This window comes from Pseudophryne corroboree, chromosome 6 (genome assembly GCF_028390025.1).
Source record: "Pseudophryne corroboree isolate aPseCor3 chromosome 6, aPseCor3.hap2, whole genome shotgun sequence".
Lineage (NCBI taxonomy): Eukaryota > Metazoa > Chordata > Amphibia > Anura > Myobatrachidae > Pseudophryne > Pseudophryne corroboree.
The window spans coordinates 43,460,276-43,483,280 of record NC_086449.1 but is presented as its reverse complement, the minus strand read 5'-3'; the positions used below and the strand labels follow the sequence as shown (position 1 = coordinate 43,483,280).

At 47.1% G+C, this 23,005-nt stretch overlaps 1 long non-coding RNA gene across 4 annotated transcripts in view; it reads right to left on the bottom strand.

The window, feature by feature from the left end:
• The window catches only part of LOC134936030 (uncharacterized), a 78,103-nt gene that overhangs the window by 10,063 nt on the left and 45,035 nt on the right, over positions 1-23,005 (bottom strand). The gene's annotated exons all lie outside the window — the stretch shown is intronic.

Genomic DNA, 23,005 nt, shown 5'->3' with positions numbered 1-23,005 from the left:
ACCTGCGGACAGAAAGCAGGAAAATACCCTAAAGGATATTTACACACACTCAGGCATTATATTGCGACCAGCGATTGCATCAGCTTGGATGTGCAGTGCTGCTGCTGAGTGGTCAGATTCCCTTCTGGATAATATTGATACCATGGATAGGGACAATATTTTGCTGACACTTGAGCATATAAAAGACGCCGTCTTATACATGCGTGATGCACAGAGGGATATTTGCCAGCTGGCATCAAGAGTAAGCGCTATGTCCATTGCCGCCAGACGGGGGTTATGGACTAGGCAATGGTCAGGTGATGCCGACTCAAAGCGGCACATGGAGGTTTTGCCCTATAAGGGGGTGGAACTGTTCGGGATGGTCTTTCGGACCTCGTGTCCACAGCTACTGCTGGGAAATCTACCTTTTTGCCACAGGCTGCCCCACAGCAAAAGAAAGCACCGTATTATCAGGTACAGTCCTTTCGGCCCCAGAAAAGCAAGAGGGCTAGAGGCTCCTCCTTTCTGCCGAGAGGCAGAGGTAGAGGAAAAAAGCTGCAACACACAGCTAGTTCCCAGGAGCAGAAGTCCTCCCCTGCGTCCGGTAAGTCCACAGCATGACGCTGGGGCTGCTCAGGCGGACTCGGGTACGGTGGGGGCCCGTCTCAGAAATTTCAGCACACAGTGGGCTCACTCACAGGTGGATCCCTGGGTCCTTCAACTAATACTTCAGGGGTACAGGCTGGAATTCGAGACGTCTCCCCCCCGCCGTGTCGGTGGCTATCCAAAAGCTGTATTCACAGCAAGTGATTGTCAAGGTACCCCTCCTTCAACAAGGAAAGGGTTTCTATTCCACAATGTTTGTGGTACCGAAACCGGACGGTTCGGTGAGGCCCATCTTAAATTTAAAATCCTTGAACACTTATATCAAAAAGGTTCAAGTTCAAGATGGAATCGCTCAGGGCGGTTATTGCGAGCCTGGAGGAGGGGGACTACATGGTCTCCCTGGACATCAAGGATGCATACCTACATGTCCCCATTTACCCTCCTCACCAGGAGTACCTCAGATTTGTGGTACAGGACTGTCACTATCAGTTCCAGACGCTGCCGTTTGGGTTATCCACGGCACCGAGGGTCTTTACCAAAGTAATGGCTGAAATGATGATACTCCTTCGCAAGAAAGGAGTTTCAATTATCCCGTACTTGGACGATCTCCTGATAAAGGCGAGGTCCAAGGAACAGTTGGTAGTGGGGGTAGCACTTTCTCAGGAAGTGCTACAACAGCACGGCTGGATTCTCAATATTCCAAAGTCACAGCTGGTCCCGACGACACGTCTTCTGTTCCTGGGAATGATTCTGGACACAGACCAGAAAAGAGTGTTTCTTCCAGTGGAAAAAGCAGAGGAGTTGTCAACTCTAATCAGAGACATCCTAAAACTGGGACAGGTGTCAGTACATCAATGCACACGAGTCCTGGGAAAAATGGTAGCCTCGTACGAGGCAATTCCATTCGGAAGGTTCCACGCAAGGACTTTCCAGTGGGACCTGTTGGACAAATGGTCCGGGTCCCATCTCCAGATGCAACAGCGGATAACCCTGTCTGTAAGGACCAGGGTGTCGCTGCTGTGGTGGCTGCAGAGGGCTCATCTACTAGAGGTCCGCAGATTCGGAATACAGGACTGGGTCCTAGTTACCACGGATGCCAGCCTTCGGGGCTGGGGGGCAGTCACACAGGGAAGAAATTTCCAGGGGCTGTGGTCAGCTCAGGAGATATCGCTGCAAATAAATTTTCTGGAGCTAAGGGCCATTTACAATGCCCTAAGTCAAGCAAGACCCCTGCTTCAGAACCGGCCGGTGCTGATCCAGTCAGACAACATCACGGCGGTCGCTCATGTAAACAGACAGGGCGGCACAAGAAGCAGGAGGGCAATGGCAGAAGCCACAAGAATTCTCCGATGGGCAGAGAATCATGTGCTAGCACTGACAGCAGTATTCATTCCGGGAGTGGACAACTGGGAAGCAGACTTCCTCAGCAGGCACGACCTCCACCCGGGAGAATGGGGACTTCATCCAGAAGTCTTCCAGATGCTGGTAAATCGTTAGGAAAAACCACAGGTGGACATGATGGTGTCCCGCCTCAACAAAAAGCTAAAAAGGTATTGCGCCAGGTCAAGGGACCCTCAAGCGATCGCTGTGGACGCTCTAGTGATACCGTGGGTGTACCAGTCGGTTTATGTGTTCCCTCTTCTACCTCTCATACGCAAGGTATTGAGAATAATAAGAAGGTGAGGAGTGAGCACTATTCTCGTGGCTCCGGATTGGCCAAGAAGAGCTTGGTACCCGGAACTTCAAGAGATGCTTGCAGAGGACCCTTGGCCTCTGCCGCTCAGACAAGACCTGCTGCAGCAGGGACCCTGTCTCTTCCAAGACTTACCGCGGCTGCGTTTGACGGCATGGCGGTTGAATGCCGGATCCTAAAGGAAAAAGTAATTCTGGAGGAAGTCATCCCTACCCTGATCAAGGCCAGGAAGGATGTCACCGTAAAGCATTATCACCGCATTTGGCGGAAGTATGTTGCTTGGTGTGAGGCCAAGAAGGCCCCAACGGAGGAATTTCAACTGGGTCGATTCCTACATTTCCTGCAAGCAGGTGTGACTTTGGGCCTCAAATTGGGGTCCATTAAAGTCCAGATCTCGGCCCTGTCGATTTTCTTCCAGAAAGAACTGGCTTCACTGCCTGAAGTTCAGACTTTTGTCAAGGGAGTTCTGCATATTCAGCCTCCTTTTGTGCCCCCAGTGGCACCTTGGGATCTCAATGTGGTCTTGGAGTTTCTAAAATCACATTGGTTTGAGCCACTTAAGACTGTGGATTTAAAATATCTCACGTGGAAAGTGGTGATGTTGTTGGCTCTGGCTTCGTCCAGAAGTGTGTCAGAACTGGCGGCTTTGTCCTGTAAAAGCCCCTATCTGATTTTCCATATGGATAGGGCAGAATTGAGGACACGTCCTCAGTTTCTCCCAAAGGTGGTATCAGCTTTTCACTTGAACCAACCTATTGTGGTGCCTGCGGCTACTAGGGACTTGGAGGATTCCAAGTTTCTGGACGTAGTCAGGGTCCTGAAAATATATGTTTCCAGGACGGCTGGAGTCCGGAAGACTGACTCGCTGTTTATCCTGTATGCACCCAACAAGCTGGGTGCTCCTGCTTCTAAGCAGACTATCCCGCGCTGGATTTGTAGCACTATTCAGCTGGCGCATTCTGCGGTAGGATTACCGCAGCCTAAATCAGTAAAAGCCCATTCCACGAGGAAGGTGGGCTCATCTTGGGCGGCTGCCCGAGGGGTCTCGGCTTTACAACTTTGCCGAGCTGCTACTTGGTCAGGGGCAAATACATTTGCAAAATTTTATAAATTTGATACCCTGGCCGAGGAGGACCTGGAGTTCTCTCATTCGGTGCTGCAGAGTCATCCGCACTCTCCCGCCCGTTTGGGAGCTTTGGTATAATCCTCATGGTCCTTACGGAGTCCCCAGCATCCACTAGGACGTTAGAGAAAATAAGAATTTACTCACCGGCAATTCTATTTCTCGTAGTCCGTAGTGGATGCTGGGCACCCATCCCAAGTGCGGATTGTCTGCAATACTTGTAAATAGTTATTGTTACACAAATCGGGTTGTTATTGCGAGCCATCTGTTCAGAGGCTCCTTTTGTTATCATACTGTTAACCGGGGTTCCTATCACGAGTTATACGGTGTGATTGGTGTGGCTGGTATGAGTCTTACCCGGGATTCAAAATCCTTCCTTATTGTGTCAGTTCTTCCGGGCACAGTGTCCTAACTGAGGCTTGGAGGAGGGTCATAGGGGGAGGAGCCAGTGCACACCAGATAGTCCTAAATCTTTCTTTAGATGTGCCCAGTCTCATGCGGAGCCGTCTATTCCCCATGGTCCTTACGGAGTCCCCAGCATCCACTACGGACTACGAGAAATAGAATTACCGGTGAGTAAATTCTTATTTTGCCTGCCCCCCACCCCCTCCAAAACTATAACCAGCAATGGACCAAAGAGCTGGCCCTGGATTTAAAAATATGGGGGGAAAATACCTGGGGGTCCTCCATATTTAAAGAACCAGCGCCAGGTTCAACTAGCTAGGGAGTAATGCCACAGCCAGGGGTCAGACTTGACGGGGTCACCTCGGCTACAGCATTAAACCCCCCCCAACTAGACAGCACCGATTCCTTTGGGAAGTGGGGATACAAAATAAGGGTCCCCCTCTCGAGTAGTGAGTGTGGGGCTGATAGCAGTATGAAAGATAGATTTTAAAGTAATATTTTCCATGACAGTGGGACTACAGGTCCCAGCAAGCCTTCCCTGCATGCCGGCACTTGTAAAGGAAATATAAAAATAAATGCAGTACACATACACCGAATTTATCTCCCATCGGAAAATACAATTTTGTCAAACACAATTCTTAGTAAATTTGAGTGTTTGAAAAACTCTCAGCAATGCCCTGTGTTGGATTTTGGACCAAACACCAATCTTAGTTGTAACACGGGTACTGAAATAAGGACTCGCAAGCAGGTTTTCTGATTACAACCACAGTGTCTTTATTGGCATCAGACATTGTAGAACAGAATACTCGGGTTTGGGCCTGGTCACACAGGTACATACAGAAAATAAACAGACAAATAATAAAGGTCCTGGCACTTCCTGTGCTCAATAGTCATTCTGCTGCAGTGGCTTGTAGCCGCACATGCCATGCTCTCCTGGCACGACCAATGTCCACAGTCCCTGGCGCCAGTGGCATCACAACAGGGGTGGGGAGGGTGCGACCCACCGAGGGGTGTCACCAAAGTGTCGGCTCCTGCTCAGTGCTGCACTGTAACATTACGTGCAGTGCCCGGCTTCTGTCACCGCGAAGAAGCCGGAACCTCCTGTACCCCCGTAATGATGAAAATGGGGGTCGGGAAGCATAGCAACGCTCCCTTCCAACAACACCCCACGAAGCCACGCCACCTTTTATAGAAGCCGCACCATGTGCTAAATGTAATAGAGTGAGAGTTTCAGAAAGTGAGAGATTTGGTAAGGTTTTTTTTTTTCTTTTTTAAAGTGGCAATCATTTACATTGCAAAACCAGGTTGATCTTGCTGTGTAAATGATTGCCACTTTAACAAAAACTGCAAAACCTTACCAAATCTCTCACTTTTTGAAAATCTCTCTCTATTACATTTGGCCCCAGGTGTTTCACATGTAACTGATGCCTCTGCCTGGCGCTATAAACTGCTCACTGGCCCCTAATAGGCATCAGCGCAATGCACTGTGGGTGTTTGGGATTTTTAAACCCCTCTCCTGCACCTGATTTCTTGCTGTCTCTTGGTGAGCTGGAAAAGCCGGACCTCCGGTGAGAAAGTCGACCTCGAATCCAAATTGGTGGAGGGTCTCAATCATGAATGGCCAACTGATCATGTTAAATGTCTTCCCCCGCCTCCAGAGATGACTGTAGACTCTAGTGTAGAGCCTTCTCCCACACATGTCCCATACATGCCCACCAGGGAGGATTTGGACTCACCCTTATGCATTTACATTACACATATATGTATGTCTGCAGGACTTGCATTGATTGTTAGTTATGACACTAAGGAGTCTTTGTTGCGTTATAGATAGGAATGCATGCATTCTTTTTGCATGGTATTATTCTGATGCAGAATTCTATATACAGTCATACAAAGTTCATTGTACATTATTGTGTATAATAATTGTGTTGCTTTTATCAGCTTCCCACTTTCTATTGTTTCCAACGGGTATAGGACTCAGGGTCGACACCTATTGGTCGACAGTGGCTAGGTCGACACTAGAAATAGGTCGACACAGCCATTAGATCGTCATGAACAAGGTCAACGTGAGTTTTTCATGTTTTTTTGGTGTCGTTTTCTTTGTACAGTGACCGGGATCCCCAATTAGTGCACCGTGTCCCCTCAAATGGCTTGCTTTGTTCGCCGTGCCTCTGGCAAGGTTAACGTTCCATATCGTAGTACACGTTGATTGTAATGGATTAAAAAGTTGATAAAAAATGTTGAAAAACTCATGCCGACCTTTTTGCACGTCGTCCTAATGGTTGCGTCAACCTATTTCTAGTGTCAACCTATACACTGTCGACCAATGGGTGTCTACCTAAGTGGTGTCGACCCAGAGTCCGGATACCCTTTCTGGCAAGCTGCACAACAGGGATGGGGAACCTTTGGCCCTCCAACTGTTGTTGAACTACACATACCAGCATGCCTTGTTACAGTTTTGCTATTTGACCATGCTAAAACTGTTGCAGGCCATGCTGGGATGTGTAGTTCAACAACAGCTGGAGGGCCGAAGGTTCCCCATCCCTGCTGAACAAACCCAAATCTGATGGCTAGACACTAATACCGCTTTTACACCAAACTCTCGGGTCCGATCTAGGGTCGGACCCCTGCTTCAGACCCTGTTTACACTGAACCTGGGTCATCCCTGCAAAACCCTATGGATGTCATCAAAAATAGACTTTGTTAGGCTGACAAAGATGAGGTCATAAAAGGAAGTGGGGCGGACAGTTCACAGCAGCCTGTGCTCCGTCAGCCTACCTGGGTCACAGAACCCGGGTAGCATCTGTTTCCACTGCCGCGTTACCCAGGTTCTACCCGTGTTCAACCCTGTTTGCTTCCCGGGTTTGTATTGCCAGGTCACTGTACCCGGGTTACTTTTGAGGGGACACCTAGGGAATACAGCTGTAAATGATAATGGTGGTCATTCCGAGTTGATCGCTAGCTGCATTCGTTCGTTGTGCAGCGATGAGGCAAAAAACGGCACTTCTGTGCATGCGTATGCGGCGTAATGTGCACGTGCGTCGTACTATTACAATGAACGATGTAGCTTCACACAAGGTCTAGTGAAGCTTTTCAGTCGCACTGTTGGCCGCAGATTGATTGACATGAAGTGGGCGATTCTGGGTGTCAACTGACCGTTTTCAGGGAGTGTTCAAAAAAGGCAGGCGTGAGTGGATGAACGCAGGGCGTGTTTGTGACGTCAAAACAGGAACTGAACAGTCTGAAGTCATCGCAAGCGCTGAGTAGGTTTTGAGCTACTCTAAAACTGCACAAAAACTTTTGCCGTCGCTCTGCTATCCCTTCGTTCGCACTTCTGCTAAGCTAAAATACACTCCCAGTGGGCGGCGGCATAGCGTTTGCACGGCTGCTAAAAACTGCTAGCGAGCGATCAACTCTGAATGACCACCAATGTACCAATGAGTACCTTATTAGTGCAAAATAACAAACTGGGATGATGCCTTGCAACAGAGGAACTGGGGTTCTGCTATATTCATCCTGTTGCTTTCACTCCCTGTGTGAGCACACGTAATGAGTTTGCGTAGCTGTGTGTGTGTATAGCTGTAAAACATCAATATTTCTAGCACTGTGAGCCTTTATAGGCTGTCGGAGCGATTTATGACATAGATAACTCGGGAATTGCCAGCTAATCTGAGACAGTCTGTAACTGGTACTAGCATCACGTGACTCTTCTTCAGGCTTGACATAAGATGTGGCAATAATGTATGGATATCCCAGGGCTTGCCCTTTCTACACACCCTGCAATCCGCTGCTTGATTCACAGAGCTTGCAGCTACAGTGCCTAGCACACAGTCATGTCAGTGCAGTCTGTAGTATCTCAGTCAGTGATGGGGAGCAGGCAGGCCTCCAAGACTTCTCACCTCCCCCCCAAAAGCTCTTTCCGGCTGTGACGTCAGATTTCTTTGCTATGTAGCATGTAGCTGCAGCGATCCATTATGAATTAGGTCCACACTCCACGTGGATGGTAAAGTATAAAAAAGGTGTAAAAAATGCACACAAAAAAGAAACCCTACAAAAAATAGAAACCCTACAAAAAAAGAAAGCCTTCAAAAAAAAGAAACCCTACAAAATCAAGACCATTTGAATCTGTTGACCTTTTGTCAGTTTCGTTCATATGGGGTCGACCTATAGACTTTCGACCTAGACATTCGCAATTAGCGGCGAATTCCCGAAATTGTTGAAAAACTGCACTTTTTCGCCCAAAAAAAAAATAATTCGACAATGCAATTCAGTACTTTCCGACAAAAAACTGACTTTCAAAATTCGACTTTTTGAAATTCAACTTTTTGCAAATTCGACTTTTCTGCAATGATACAAGTGCTGCAGTTCGACAAAAGCATATTCAATTCAAGTTTGGAAATTCGACAGCAGTGCTTTTAGACATGTGTGTCTATTCAGATCACCAGGAACTGCGTGTGGGAATGCCCATTGCAGCCCGGTAACCTCTATAGCATCAGTGTTGATGCAGTGAAAGTGCGCTGTGCATCGCCTACGTGACTGCGTGCACAGGACCCGATTCTGGGATGGATGCAGATCGCACAGCTGCTTCGTCTTTGTACGCAGCCGTTGTTGTGCGGTAATATGCTAATGAAGCAGGAGGCATCTTATGTTAATTGACCCCACCCACCAACTTCTCTGACCCGCTGCTGTTTCCAAGGTTGCAACATCATTGGATCAACTGCATGAACATCGTCGTTTGAGTTAGCTTCAGGTTGCTCAGAAAATCCTTCAAGAAACCGTGGAGCCATTAGTAGGTACATTACAGTATCCTTATAATCACTCCCCTTGTATACAGTCCTACTGGCCAGGAGCTACTCGACGCTGCCCAGATCGCAGGGGCTGCATGTGACATCACGGTCTGGGAATTCCTACATTGCCGGACCGCGCCCCCAAAATGGCGGCCAAACACCACAGTGCCGCCCCCTCACGCCCAACGACCACTTCTGCCTGTCAATCAGCAGAGGCGATCGCTAGGAAACGACAGCCATCGGCTGTCAGCCATGCACCGGTGTACTGCCGGCGCATGCGCACTTCTGACCAGATTGCTGCGCTACGACGAACGTCAGCGTGTTATCAGGTTAGAGAGACCCCCAGTGTGCCTTGTATTTTATTACTCTGCACTCTAATAAACATTTGATAATATCCTGCATCCCACTGTTCTTTTATTCACCTCTCCACCCCTTTCAAGGCACCTGCAATATACCCATCCGAGCCCAGTGTAATAATCCTCATTCTCTCCCACCCAGACCACTGTAACATCACTACAACGTAGATACTACAGGTTGAGTATCCCATATCCAAAATGCTTGGGACCAGAAGTATTTTGGATGTCGGATTTTTCCGTATTTTGGAATGATTGCATATCATCAGTGGCGTAAATTCATCACAGTCGCCCGGAGGCAAGATAAATATTGGTGCCCCCCTATTTCCTAAATTAAGATAAATATATGTATGTATGTGCGCGTGTGTGTGTGTGTGTATGGAGTGTTCTGAAAAAAGATTATATACTGTATTTATACATTTAATTGTCTTTTATTTTAAATCACACATTTCTTAGCAGTCATACCCAAGATTATAACCCATGACCTGTTACACTGACAGCAGACACTTTACTGATGGAGCTATTTGCTCCTGTAGAGGAAGCATGAGAATTCTAACTATATGAAGTTACGTGTAACTGCCAGAGAAGTATCTTCATATAGTTAAAATTCTCATATTTCCTATCCAGGAGCAAATAGCTTCATCAGTAAGGTGTCTGATTCCAGTGTAAATAGGTTGTGTTTTCTAATCCTGGGTATGACACTTGTAAAATGAGTATATTCCGTATAATAAAGAGGGTGTGATTTATAAAGTGCAGGGACCAGTGAGGAAGTCGGCCACTGAAAAGACAGCAACATATATCAATTAACTTAATTCAATGGTGTCACAGAATGGGAGGAGAGGTGCCCCCCTTCAGAGAAGGAGCCCGGTGGCAGATGACTCCGTTGCCTCCCAGAGTTCTGCCTCTGCATATCATAATGAAATATCATGGCAGCAAGACTAAGCACAGAATGCATTTACGTTTCATATACACCTTATACCAGAGGTTCCCAAACACGATCCTCAAGACACCCCATCGGTCCTGGTTTTAAATGTATCCATGCTTGGCCACAGGTGACTTAGTCAATTTGATTTAACAATCTGTGCTGAGCCATGGATATACCTAAAACCTGGACTGTTGGGGGGTCTTGAGGACTGCTTTTGGGAACCTCTGCCTTATACACACAGCCTGAAGGTAATTTTAGCCAATTTGTTTAATAACTTAGTGCATTAAACAAAGTGTGTGTAAATTCACACAATTCATTTATGTTTCATATACGCATTGGTGGTCATTCTGAGTTGATCGCTAGCTGCATTTGTTTTCTGCGCAGCGATGAGGCAAAAAACTGCACTTCTGCGCATGAGTATGCGGCGAAATGCGCACGCACAAAGTAATATTACAACGGGGGGGGGACACGTTTTAATTTTAAAGTGAAAAATCTGTCAGGTTTCAGTCCACCGATGGATGCCCTGACATTGGTGGTCATTCCGAGTTGATCGCTAACTGCCGTTGTTCGCAGTATGGTACGCAATGCGCACGTGCGGCGTACTTTCACAACAAACAATGTAGTTTCACACAGGGTCTAGCGAAGCTTTTCAGTCGCACTGCTGGCCGCAGAGTGATTGACAGGAAGAGGGCGTTTCTGGGTGTCAACTGACCGTTTTCAGGGAGTGTTCGAAAAAACGCAGGCGTGCCAGGAAAAACGCAGGCGTGGCTGGACGAACGCAGGGCGTGTTTGTGACGTCAAATCCGGAACTGAATAGTCTGAAGTAATCGCAAGCGCTGAGTAGGTTTTGAGCTACTCTGAAACTACACAAAAAAACTTTGCAGCCGCTCTGCGATTTTTTCGTTCGCACTTCCGCTAAGCTAAAATACACTCCCAGTGGGAGGCGGCATAGCGTTTGCACGGCTGCTAAAGACAGCTAGCGAGCGAACAACTCGGAATGACCCCCATTATACACATAGCCTGAAGGTCATTTAATACAATATTTTGAATTATTTTGTGTATTAAACAAAGTTTGTGTACATTGTGCCATCAGAAAACAAAGGTTACACTATCTCACTCACTCGAAAAATTCCGTATTATTTGGATATGGGATACTCAACCTGTATAAAAGTCTCAAACCCCCCCCCCCCTTCTATGTGCCTAACACCCTCCCACCGCGGTCCCTAACCCTCCCACCCCGGTCCCTAACCCCACCCCAGCGGCAGGACGCCAGTGTGTCCTGCTATCCGGATGATCGGGATGCCGGCTGTTGGTAATGTGACGCCGTAGGCATATCGACCGCCGGGATCCCGTCTGTCGGGAAACTAACTGCTTCCCTTTTAGAAGTTAAGATGTTGCCCACAGCAACCAATCAGATTCCACTTAACATTTATCTAGCTGCTTCTAGAAGATAATAGCTAGAATCCGATTGGTTGCTATAGGCAAAAGCTCCACTTCAAAAAAAAAACTCCCACCTTAGTAAATATACCCCTTAGGGCTAATGCAGAGTTGAACACAAGCAGGAGTGGTTTAAGAGAGGAGAGGAACCGTGAGCAGGCTCTGGCAGATCACCACAGGTCTCCGGAAACATGGCCCCCACGCCTTGTAACTGAGGACTCCTCTATAGCGTATGCGCAGATCACCGGGAAAATGGCCACTGCACCATTTTCCACTGTGATTTTTGCTGCTCTGACGCAGGACTGCATATTTTCACACACATCTATGGACGAGGCATACGCAACTCAGAGGCCTCTCCGCTTGTGACTGCCAGGGCATAGTTGGGTGGTAATGAGGGTCACACATGTACATGTTGGTTTCAAAGTAACAGTAATGGTGGGTAAAGTTCTGACCTGATATATATCTTGATTTTAGGCTTCACGTAACAAAGCTGTAAAGGTGTGTAGACGTTTTCTGTCCGCTGTGCAAATATTTATTACTAGTTACCAGCCCGCGAACATGAACACATAACACTAACGTCATTACGGCGGCTGTCCGTGCCTACTGCCCCTGTCGGGTGCCATCTAGTCACAATAAGAACAAAATCACCACTTTATCCTTTGGCGCTGTTGGTAGAATAGATAACACTTTCAAAATTCCACCTCCTGAAATGTTCCTCCTCGCAGCAGCTTTCTTACAGCTTCCAAGCACGCTCAAAAACAGAAGGAAAAAAAAATCTCATAGTGTATCGCCCCTTCAATATATTTGACATGCAAGCTTTGATGATATAGCCCCCTACCGGAAAGAGTGGTCTACTTGATATGTAGACAATAACACATTTACTGGAGCGCAATAAATGGTGGCAAACTGCTCTAATCAAGCTGGTAACATTCCTCAGGTGCTGCGAGAGGGGGTTACTCTAGACAAGAAAAACAAAAGGGATTTCCCACGCACTCTGCTGGCTGTTAGTAAGAAAAACTATATACTATGTAATAATAGAAAATTTAGAGCTCTTCGTTACATATGTTTTGAAAAAGATAGGATAACCCTCCAGGCCACTTCACAGCTGCTCTATTACTGGAGGTCCCTAACTAAGTATAAGTCCAGGGCTTGGACCCCACAAAGTTGGCTCAGGTCCGACCACCCTAGGGCAGCACACCATTAAGTTACTCAAGTGTTAATATGGTCGGGCCTGAGCCGACTTTGTGGGGTCCAAGCCCTGGACCTATGCTTAGTTAGGGACCTCCAGTAATAGAGCAGCCGTGAAGTGGCCTGGAGGCTTATCATATCTTTTGCAAAACATATGTAACGAAGATCTCTACATTTTCTATTATTACATAGTATATAGTTCTTCTTACTAACAGCCAGCAGAGTGCGTTGGAAAAATCCCTTTTGTTTTACATTTACTGGAGCGGCATCAGCCAATCATGATCCTACTTCTTCCTTCAATGGACTTTCAATATTCATCCGTTGTATATGTGGGATAAAGGAAAAGCTTCCACTGGTGTAATACAATTTCTCTAACATCCTAGTGGATGCTGGGGACTCCGTAAGGACCATGGGGAATAGACGGGCTCCGCAGGAGACTGGGCACTCTAAGAAAGATTTAATACTACTGGTGTGCACTGGCTCCTCCCTCTATGCCCCTCCTCCAGACCTCAGTTAGAATCTGTGCCCGACCAGAGCTGGGTGCTTTTAGTGAGCTCTCCTGAGCTTGCTAATAAGAAAGTATTTTAGTTAGGTTTTTTATTTTCAGAGAGCTTCTGCTGGTAACAGACTCTCTGCTACGTGGGACTGAGGGGAGAGAAGCAAACCTACTAACTGCGGCTAGGTTGCGCTTCTTAGGCTACTGGACACCATTAGCTCCAGAGGGATCGAACACAGGACCTGACCATGTCGTCCGTTCCCGGATCCGCGCCGCCGTTCCCCTCGCAGAGCCAGAAGACAGAAGCAAGAAGACAGCGAAATCGGTGGTCTTCACATGAGGTAGCGCACAGCACTGCAGCTGTGCGCCATTGCTACCACATTACACCCACACACTCCGGTCACTGTGGGGTGCAGGGCGCAGGGGGGGGGGGGGGCGCCCTAGGCAGCAATTAAGTACCTCCTGGCAAAAGCAGCATATATACAGTTGGACACTGTTATATGCATGAGCCCCTGCCATTCATTTTACACAAAATCGTAGGAGAAGCCCGCTGCTGAGGGGGCGGGGCCTTCTTCCTCAGCACTCACCAGCGCCATTTTCTCTCCACAGCTCCACCGAGAGGAAGCTCCCCAGGCTCTCCCCTGCACGATAGAGAGGGTGAAAAAGAGAGGGGGGGGGGGGGGCACATAAATTTGGTGTAAAAACAATATATACAGCAGCTACTGGGTTAACACTAAGTTACTGTGTGATTCCTGAGTCATAGTGCTGGGGTGTGTGCTGGCATACTCTCTCTCTGTCTCTCCAAAGGGCCTTGTGGGGGAACTGTCTTCAAATAGAGCATCCCCTGTGTGTGGTGTGTCGGTACGTGTGTGTCGACATGTCTGAGGTAAAAGGCTCCCCTAAGGAGGAGATAGAGCAAATATGTGTGTGAGAGGGTGTCTCCGTCGACAACGCCGACACCTGTTTGTATATGTGTAAGTGCTGAGGTGAATTTATTGCACAAAAGATTAGAGAACAGACAGGAAATCTACCCATGTCTGTCCCTATGTCACAGAGACCTTCAGAGTCTCACAATGCTCACTATCCAAAATAAACACTGATATCGACACAGAGTTTGACTCCAGTGTCGACTACGATAATGCAAAGTTACAGCCAAAATGGCTGAAAGGTATTCAATATATGATTATTGTAATAAAAGATGATTTGCATATCACTGATGACTCATTTGTCCCTGACACAAGGGTACACATGTTAAGGGGAAGAAAGCTGAGGTAAATTTCCCTCCTCTCATGAGGGAAAAGAGCGGGAATCTACAGACAAGAGACTGCAGCTTCCCACAAAAAAATTCTCAGGCAGTATCCTTTCCCCACTAGGGCCAGGATGTGATGGGAATCTTCCCCTAGGGTGCCCCGTTTGCACAGAAGGTAGCACTAGCTATTCTCAGGGATCCTGCAGATAGCGGGCACATTCTAGTATATGGGTTTATAGCGCTGTGGCAGCGTGGACAGGTACCTTATCAGCAGAGATTGAGACCCTAGTATGCATATAGATATATATATATATATGTATATATAGAGAGATATATATATATTAAAGATGCTGCCTTAAGTAATAGGTATATATATATATATATATATATATATATATATATATACATACAAAACATGCCCAAAGAGACATGAGTATACTGGGTCCTAGAGTCAAAGCTATGTCGATTTCTGCTTGACGTGTCCCGTAGAATATGCAATGGACAGATGATGCCGACTTAAGAGGCATATGGAAGGCTGAGGATTGTGTGGAGATGGGTTCTCGAACCTGGTCTCCACAGCTATAGCTGGTAATTCTGATATTTTGCCTTATATCCTGCACAGCCTAGGAAAGCACGACATTATCAAATGCAGCCTTTCGAATAAAGAAACAAGAAAGTCCAAGTTGCGTCCTTTCTTGCCAGAAGCGGGGGCAGAGGAAAGAAGCTGCACAATACAGCTAGTTCCCAGGAACAGAAGTCCTCCCCGGCCTCTACAAAAATCCACCGCATGTCGCTGGGGCTCCACAGGCGGAGCTAGGCCCGGTGGGGGCACGCCTTCGTAAGTTCAGCCACAAGTGGGTTCACTCCCTGTTAGATCCCTGGGCAATAGATATTGTGTCTCAGGGATACAAGCTGAACTTTGAGAAGATGCCCCCTCACCGACGGCCCTGCCGGCTTCCCCCCACGAGAGGGAAACAGTGTTAACTGCAATTCATAAATTGTATCTTCAACAGGTGGTGGTCAAGGTTCCCCTGCTTCAACAAGGAGGGGATTATTATTCGATCATTTTGTAGTCCCGAAACCAGACGGCTCGGTCGGACCCATGTTGAATTTAAAATCCCTGAACATATACCTGAAAGGGTTCAAGTTCAAGATGGAATCGCTAAGAGCGGTTATTGCAAGCCTGAAAGGGGGAGATTTTATGGTGACTCGGGACATAAAGGATGCATACCTTCATGTCCCCATTTATCCACCTCATCAGGCGTACCTCAGAATTGCGGTACGGGATGGTCATTACCAATTTCAGACGGAAATTATGGTGCTCCTGCGGAAGCAAGGTGTCACTATTATCACGTACTTGGACGATCTCATAAAAGCGAGATCAAGAGAGCAGTTGCTGAACAGCGTATTACTTTCTCTGGAAGTGAAACGGCAACACGGCTGGATTCTATATATTCCAAAGTCGCAGTTGGTTCTTACAGCTCATCTGCCTCTCCTAGGCATGATCCTAGACACAAACCAGAAAAGGGTTTATCTCCCGATAGAGAGAGCTCAGGAGCTCGTGACACTGGTCAGGAATCTATTAAAACCAAAACAGGTGTCAGTGCATCACTGCACTCGAGTCCAGGGAAGGAGGGTGGCATCATTCGAGGCCATTCCCTTCGGCAGGTTCCATACGAGGACCTTCCAATGGGACTTACTGGACAAGTGGTCCGGATCACATCTTCGGATGCATCGGTTAATCACCCTATCCCCCAGAGCCAGGGTGTCTCTCCTGTGGTGACTGCAGAGTGCTCACCTTCTCGAAGGTCGCAGATTCGGCATTCAGGACTGGGTCCTGGTGACCACGGATGCAAGCCTCCGAGGGTGGGGGGCAGTCACACAGGGAAGAAATTTCCAAGAGCTGTGGTCAAGGCAGGAGACTTGCCTTCACATCAATATCCTGGAACTAAGGTCCATATACAACGCCCTAAGTCAAGCGGAGACCCTGCTTCGCGACCAACTGATTCTGATCCAGTTAGACCGCATGGGCTCATGTAAACCGCCAAGGCAGCACAAGGAGCAGGGTGGCGATGGTAGAAGTCACCAGAATTCTTTGCTGGGCGGAGAATCACATAAGCGCACTGTCAGCAGTGTTCATTCCGGGAGTGGACAACTGGGAAGCAGACTTCCTCAGCAGGCACGACCTCCACCCGGGAGAGTGGGGACTTCATCAAGAAGTCTTCACGCAGATTGCAAATCGATGGGAACTGCCACAGGTGGACATGATGGTGTCCCGCCTCAACAAATAGCTAAAAAAGGTATTGCGCCAGGTCAAGGGACCCTCAGGCGATAGCTGTGGACGCACTAGTAACACAGTGGGTGTTCCAGTCGGTCTATGTGTTTCCTCCTCTTCCTCTCATACCAAAGGTGCTGAGAATTGTAAGAAAAAGAAGGAGTGAGAACTATACGCATTGTTCCGGATTGGCCAAGAAGGATTTGGTACCCGGAACTGCAAGAAATGCTCACAGAGGACCCATGGCCTCTGCCTCTCAGACAGGCCCTGTTGCAACAAGGGCCCTGTCTGTTCCAAGACTTACCGCGGCTGCGTTTGACGGCATGGCGGTTGAACGCCGGATCGTAGCGGAAAAAGGCATTCCGGATTAAGTTATTCCTACGCTGATAAAGGCTAGGAAGGACGTGACAGCAAAGCATTATCACCGTATATGGCGAAAATATGTTGCTTGGTGTGAGGCCAGGAAGGCCCCTACAGAGGAATTCCAGATGGGTCGATTCCTGAACTTCCTACAGTCAGGAGTGACTATGGGCCTAAAATTAGGGTCCATAAAGGTCCAGATTTTGGCCCTGCCATTTTCTTTCAAAAAGAACTGGCTTCACTGCCTGAGGTTCAGACGTTTGTTAAGGGAGTGCTGCATATTCAGCCCCCTTTTGTGCCACCAGTGGCACCTTGGGATCTAAACGTGGTGTTGGGTTTCCTGAAATCCCACTGGTTTGAGCCACTTAAGACTGTGGAGCTAAAGTATCTCACGTGGAAAGTGGTCATGCTGTTGGCCTTCGCTTCGGCTAGGCGTGTGTCAGAATTGGCGGCTTTGTCATGTGAAAGCCGCTATCTGTTTTTCCATATGGACAGGGCAGAATTGCGGACTCGTCCGCAATTTCTGCCAAAGGTGGTGTCATCTTTTCATTTGAACCAACCTATTGTGGTGCCTGCGGCTACTTGTGACTTGGAGGATTCCAAGTTGCTTGACGTAGTTCGGGCTTTGAAGATTTAGGTAACCAGAACGGTTGGAGTCAGGAAGACTGACTCGCTGTTTTTCCTGTATGCATCCAACAAGCTGAGGGTTCCTGCTTCAAAGCAAACTATTGCTCGCTGGATCTGTAACACGATTCAGCAGGCTCATTCTGCGGCGGGATTGCCGCATCCAAAATCAGTGAAAGCCCATTCCACAAGGAAGGTGGGCTCTTCTTGGGCGGCTGCCCGAGGGGTCTCAGCATTACAGCTTTGCCGAGCTGCTACTTGGTCGGGTTCAAACACATTTGCAAATTTCTACAAGCTTGATACCCTGGCTGAGGAGGACCTTGTGTTTGCCCATTCGGTGCTGCAGAGTCATCCGCTCTCTCCCGCCCATTTGGAAGCTTTGGTATAATCCCCATGGTCCTTACGGAGTCCCCAGAATCCACTAGGACGTTAGAGAAAATAAGATTTTACTCACCGGTAAATCTATTTCTCGTAGTCCGTAGTGGATGCTGGGCGCCCGTCCCAAGTGCGGACTTTCTGCAATACGTGTATATTAAGTTATTGCTTAATAAAGGGTTATGTTATGTTGGCATCCATTGGTTGATGCTCTGTTGTTTGTTAATACTGTTAACTGGGTAAATTATCACCAGTTATACGGTGTGATTGGTGTGGCTGGTATGAGTCTTACCCTGGGTTCCAAATCCTTTCCTTGTAGTGTCAGCTCTTCCGGGCACAGTTTCCCTAACTGAGGTCTGGAGGAGGGGCATAGAGGGAGGAGCCAGTGCACACCAGATAGTACCTAATCTTTCTTTAGAGTGCCCAGTCTCCTGCGGAGCCCGTCTATTCCCCATGGTCCTTACGGAGTCCCCAGCATCCACTACGGACTACGAGAAATAGAATTACCGGTGAGTAAATTCTTATTTTTTTAAATAAATTTCATAAAACAAAACATTTAAAATGGACTCTCACCCGGTCATGTGGTCTACCCAACAAAAGAAGTAGACAAATGCACATAATTTTTAAGAATATCATAGGCGTCCCCAGGATATGCACTATACCGTCTGACCATGAGAGAGCTTCATAACACAGTCCTCCCCAACGCGTTTCGATATCAAAGTATCTTCCTCAAGATTTTCCTTTATCCCTCATATACAACGGATGAATATTGAAAGTCCATAGAAGGTAGAAGTAGGATCATGATTGGCTGATGCCACTCCAGTAAATGTGTTATTGTCTACATATCAAGTAGACCACTCTTTCCAGTAGGGGGCTATATCATCAAACCTTGCATGTCAAATATATTGAAGGGGTGAGACACTATGAGATTTTTTTTCCTTCTGTTTTTGAGCGTGTTTGGAAGCTGTAAGAAAGCTGCTGCTGGGAGGAACATTTGAGGAGGTGAAATTTTGAAAGTGTTATATATTCTACCAATAGCGCCAAAGAATAAAGTGGTGATTTTGCTCTTTTTGTGTATTGTTTAGTAGTTTAGGTTAAGCTACTACACCTACTTATCTATTAGGCTGCTTATAGGCGCATTTGATCGGTTGACACAATTTTTGTTTGTAGTGCGCCATCTAGCAGCTGCCAGCACGCAAAACACTTGAATCCCCCCATAGAGGTGAGGAGCAGCGCTAGCCTTTTTATTATATAGGATATCCCCATTCCATTTGTCATTTCCCTGTGTACTTGAACTCTTGGGCAGATCCCTCATTTGTAGTGCATAATGGTTAGATGTCAGATGATGTCACCTATAGATAAACAAAGATTACTACAGAGCTATAAAACCGATTTTCCACGAGGACAACGGAATGCAGCGTGACGTGGTCCCAGACAGTAAGGGAGAGAAGGCAGATAGATGCAATGAGACATTTATGGTCAAATCTTACATATCTTGCCTTTTTTTGTTTTTGCTCCTTTCCTCAAAGCTGCAATATGAAATTGATGTTTGCTAAGATGCAAGAACACCTCTAACCTGCATCACATGTCTAGCATTAGGGGGGAAATGGAGAAGAGGTTGAAATAATCTTTCACCTTTACTTATTTCCCCACCCCGTTACGGTATTTGAGTTGGATTCCTCCCTTGGAGACCTAGGTGGTCTATTCATGAAGCAGTGAAAAGTGTGGAGAAGTGAACCAGTGGAGAAGTTGCCCATGGCAACCAATCAGCTGCTTTGTATTAATGTAAAGTAAGCAAATTATAAATGTAACTTCAATGCTGATTAGTTGCCAAGGGCAACTTCTCTACTGGCTCACTTCTCCACACTTTTCACTTCTTCGTGAATAGACCCCCTAATCTTGGTTTCCACCACTGGATTGCAAGTTTAAAGAGAGGGGAGGCTACAAACAATATGTTGGTCTGTGCTGTCCGAGGGGCCCATGGTTCTGTGTTTGGCACAGTATGACGTGTACGCCTGCCGTCAACAGAGGTTCGAGTCTCCTTGGTGCCAGGATCATCCAGCTCTAATATCTGTCTCATCTTCTGCCTTAGAGATACCTTGGTGCTGATTGTCAGCTACTGAGACCCCATAGGAATTCCTACATGAAACCAGTATAATAACAGGATGTGCCCAGCATTTTTCAACATAAAGGACCCATAGGATCTTGTCCATTAGTTGTATACCCTATGTATTTGCAATTCTTCCTTAAGTACATTCTATAGCAGAGTGTGTCTAAGATTACTTGAACCTCAGTATATATCTTTAAAGCTTAGGAGCCAACTCCAAAAGTTAAAAGCCACCTTATGGTAAGCCACATCTGGTGCCGAGTGTAACGTAATGAGACACATCTTGCGCCAGGTCTACAAACCAAGTAGAATCTACAGATCCCTATCTGGTGCCAAGTCTAATATGCAGAAACATGCTTCCCTGTCTAATATAAAGGTCAATCTAGGGTGCCTAATCCATTTATGGGACCTAGACAATATGAATGCCCATATTTATTGCCCAGTCTAGCATGCAGACCAATGTCTGGTACGTAGACAAATTTGCTGACCCTTGGTGCATTGTGTATTAGACTGGTTCCTGGTCCATGTATGGTGTCCAGAATTAATATTTGGTGTCAGAGTCAAACAGGATCAATGGAGGAAAGTCTCAATGGAGGAGAGGCCCAATGGAAGACTCAAGAGTCTTGCCCTCTACTGAGGGAGGGTAGGGCACAGGGTGCTGCCGTTGACTGTCCTCCCTCAACCCACACACACTGACCGACTATGCTGGAACCAACGTAAAGTGTTTGCTTAAGAATCCGCAAACATCAATGGATGGCGCCACACAGCGTCGGCGGGATGAAGGAGCTGACCAAGTGGCGCATAGGCAGGACCTGCCCACTAAATGCCATAACAAACGCCTTAAGGATAGTCCTGTCCTGGTGGCTAGACCTGTGTCTGACTAGCTAAGGACCAGTAAAGATTTAGGTAGAGGGATGACATCATGGAAGAGCCTACTATGGACTAAGCAGGAGCATTCACACAGACAGTAGAAGAATTGGGTATCATCTTGATCGTGATGATACTGACCACAAACCTGCCATTTCCATTTAGATGGGGGGGTATTAAGAAACACTAGAAGGGGACCCATCACTGATTACCAAGTGATGGAGAAACAATGTGAGATAAGATGAGAGCTGGGATATGGCAGTGTCCTCTAGGCAATGGATCATTTAGAGTTTGGAAAGGAAATGGTGGACACCTGAGGCCAGGCAGAAGAGACACCTACACAAATCTAACTGATGATCTTAGCAACTAAAAAGTAATTGAAAACTTCATAGCACGCTACAATATCACTAGAATGCAGTGCAGGTAATGGAGAGCGATGCGGATTGACGGGCCGGCGGTCAAAGTGACTCCCGTTGCCATCTTGAAGCCTCCCTGGAGGAACTAATATGGGTTATGCGCGGTGGCGCTCTCCAGCTTCAGCAATTTCCATTGTCAGAGTGGAAAGAACTGATTACCCTGTAACTTTACAGATCTTAAACTACGTAACTGGAAGCATGGGAAATCATGGGCAGAAGCAAGGGTCCCACGGATAGGTCTCAAGCAGTCTGCAGGTATTGGTGCAATTTAGTATTTTGATTATAATATACATTTATTACCAGTTATTTATATAGCGCGCACATATTCTACAGCTCTTTAGAGAATATTTGCCCATTAACATCATTCCCTGACCCGGTGGAGCTTACAATCTATTTTCCCTACCAGATGCACATGCACACTAGGGTTCATTTATTTGCCAGAAGCCAGTTAACCTACCAGTAATTTTTGGAGCATGGGAGGAAACCGAAGCTCCTGAAGGAAACATGCAAACGGGGAACACATACAAACTCCACATTGGTCTGAAATTGGACTCATGGCCTTAGAACTATGAGACAGTAATGCTAACCATTACGCCAACTGTGCTGTATCGTGCACTGTTTGTACGTATTTTGCATCTCAGCATGAAGTCATTGGGGAGTCACCCATTGCGCATTCCCATCTTTCTATAAAGACTTAATGTATGTATTTCCCAGTTATGCCACATATACTGTATACTGTTGTGTGGTGCCGTATACTGCAGTGTAAGTAATTGTATTTGTTCTATTCTAACTTCACATTATCTTGTTGCCGCTGTCAGCGACATATCCAGGGCTGGGTGTGAAGGTGAGACTTTGTAGGAAGAACCAGTGGGGGGAAGTTGAATGATGGGGAAGGAGGGGGGCACTCAGAAAGGCGTGGTGGTGACTTTATTTAATGAAGTGGTTGGAGAGTGGCCTCACTGGCTAATACTGTATGATACCCATCCAGCTTGCCCTGTGCCAGAAGGAATGAAGAAGCACCCAGGAGAGGCAACTGCCGCTTTGATGGCTGGCCACACCCATTCAGGTGGCTGCATGTTCCTTCAGTGGACTCCTATCATTGTTCAGTGGGCCGTTATAATTGTACCAGTGGGCCTATCATTATTCAGTGGCCCGTTATCAATGTTCAGTGGGCCGTTATCATTGTTCAGTGGGCCATTACCATTGTTCAGTGAGCCGTTATAATTGTTCAGTGGGCCGGTGGGCCATTATCATTGTTCAGTGGGCCGTTATCATTGTTCAGTGGGCCGTTACCATTGTTCAGTGGGCCGTTATCATTGTTCAGTGGGCCGTTATCATTGTACAAGTGGGCCTATCATTGTTCAGTGGGCCCCTAGCATTGTACAAGTGGGCCTATCATTCTTCAGTGGGCCCCTAGCATTGTACAAGTGGGCCTATCATTCTTCAGTGGGCCCCTAGCATTGTACAAGTGGGTCTATCATTCTTCAGTGGGCCCCTAGCATTGTACAAGTGGGCCTATCATTCTTCAGTGGGCCCCTAGCATTGTACAAGTGGGCCTATCATTCTTCAGTGGGCCCCTAGCATTGTACAAGTGGGCCTATCATTCTTCAGTGGGCCCCTAGCATTGTCCAGTATGTAAGATAACAAGACCTCTCAGGTGTGTAATGTTCTCTATATCCTTGGAATTTCCCGCCAGGACATAGCAGGTAGCCCACTGCGTCCTTTTATACCATCTCATCG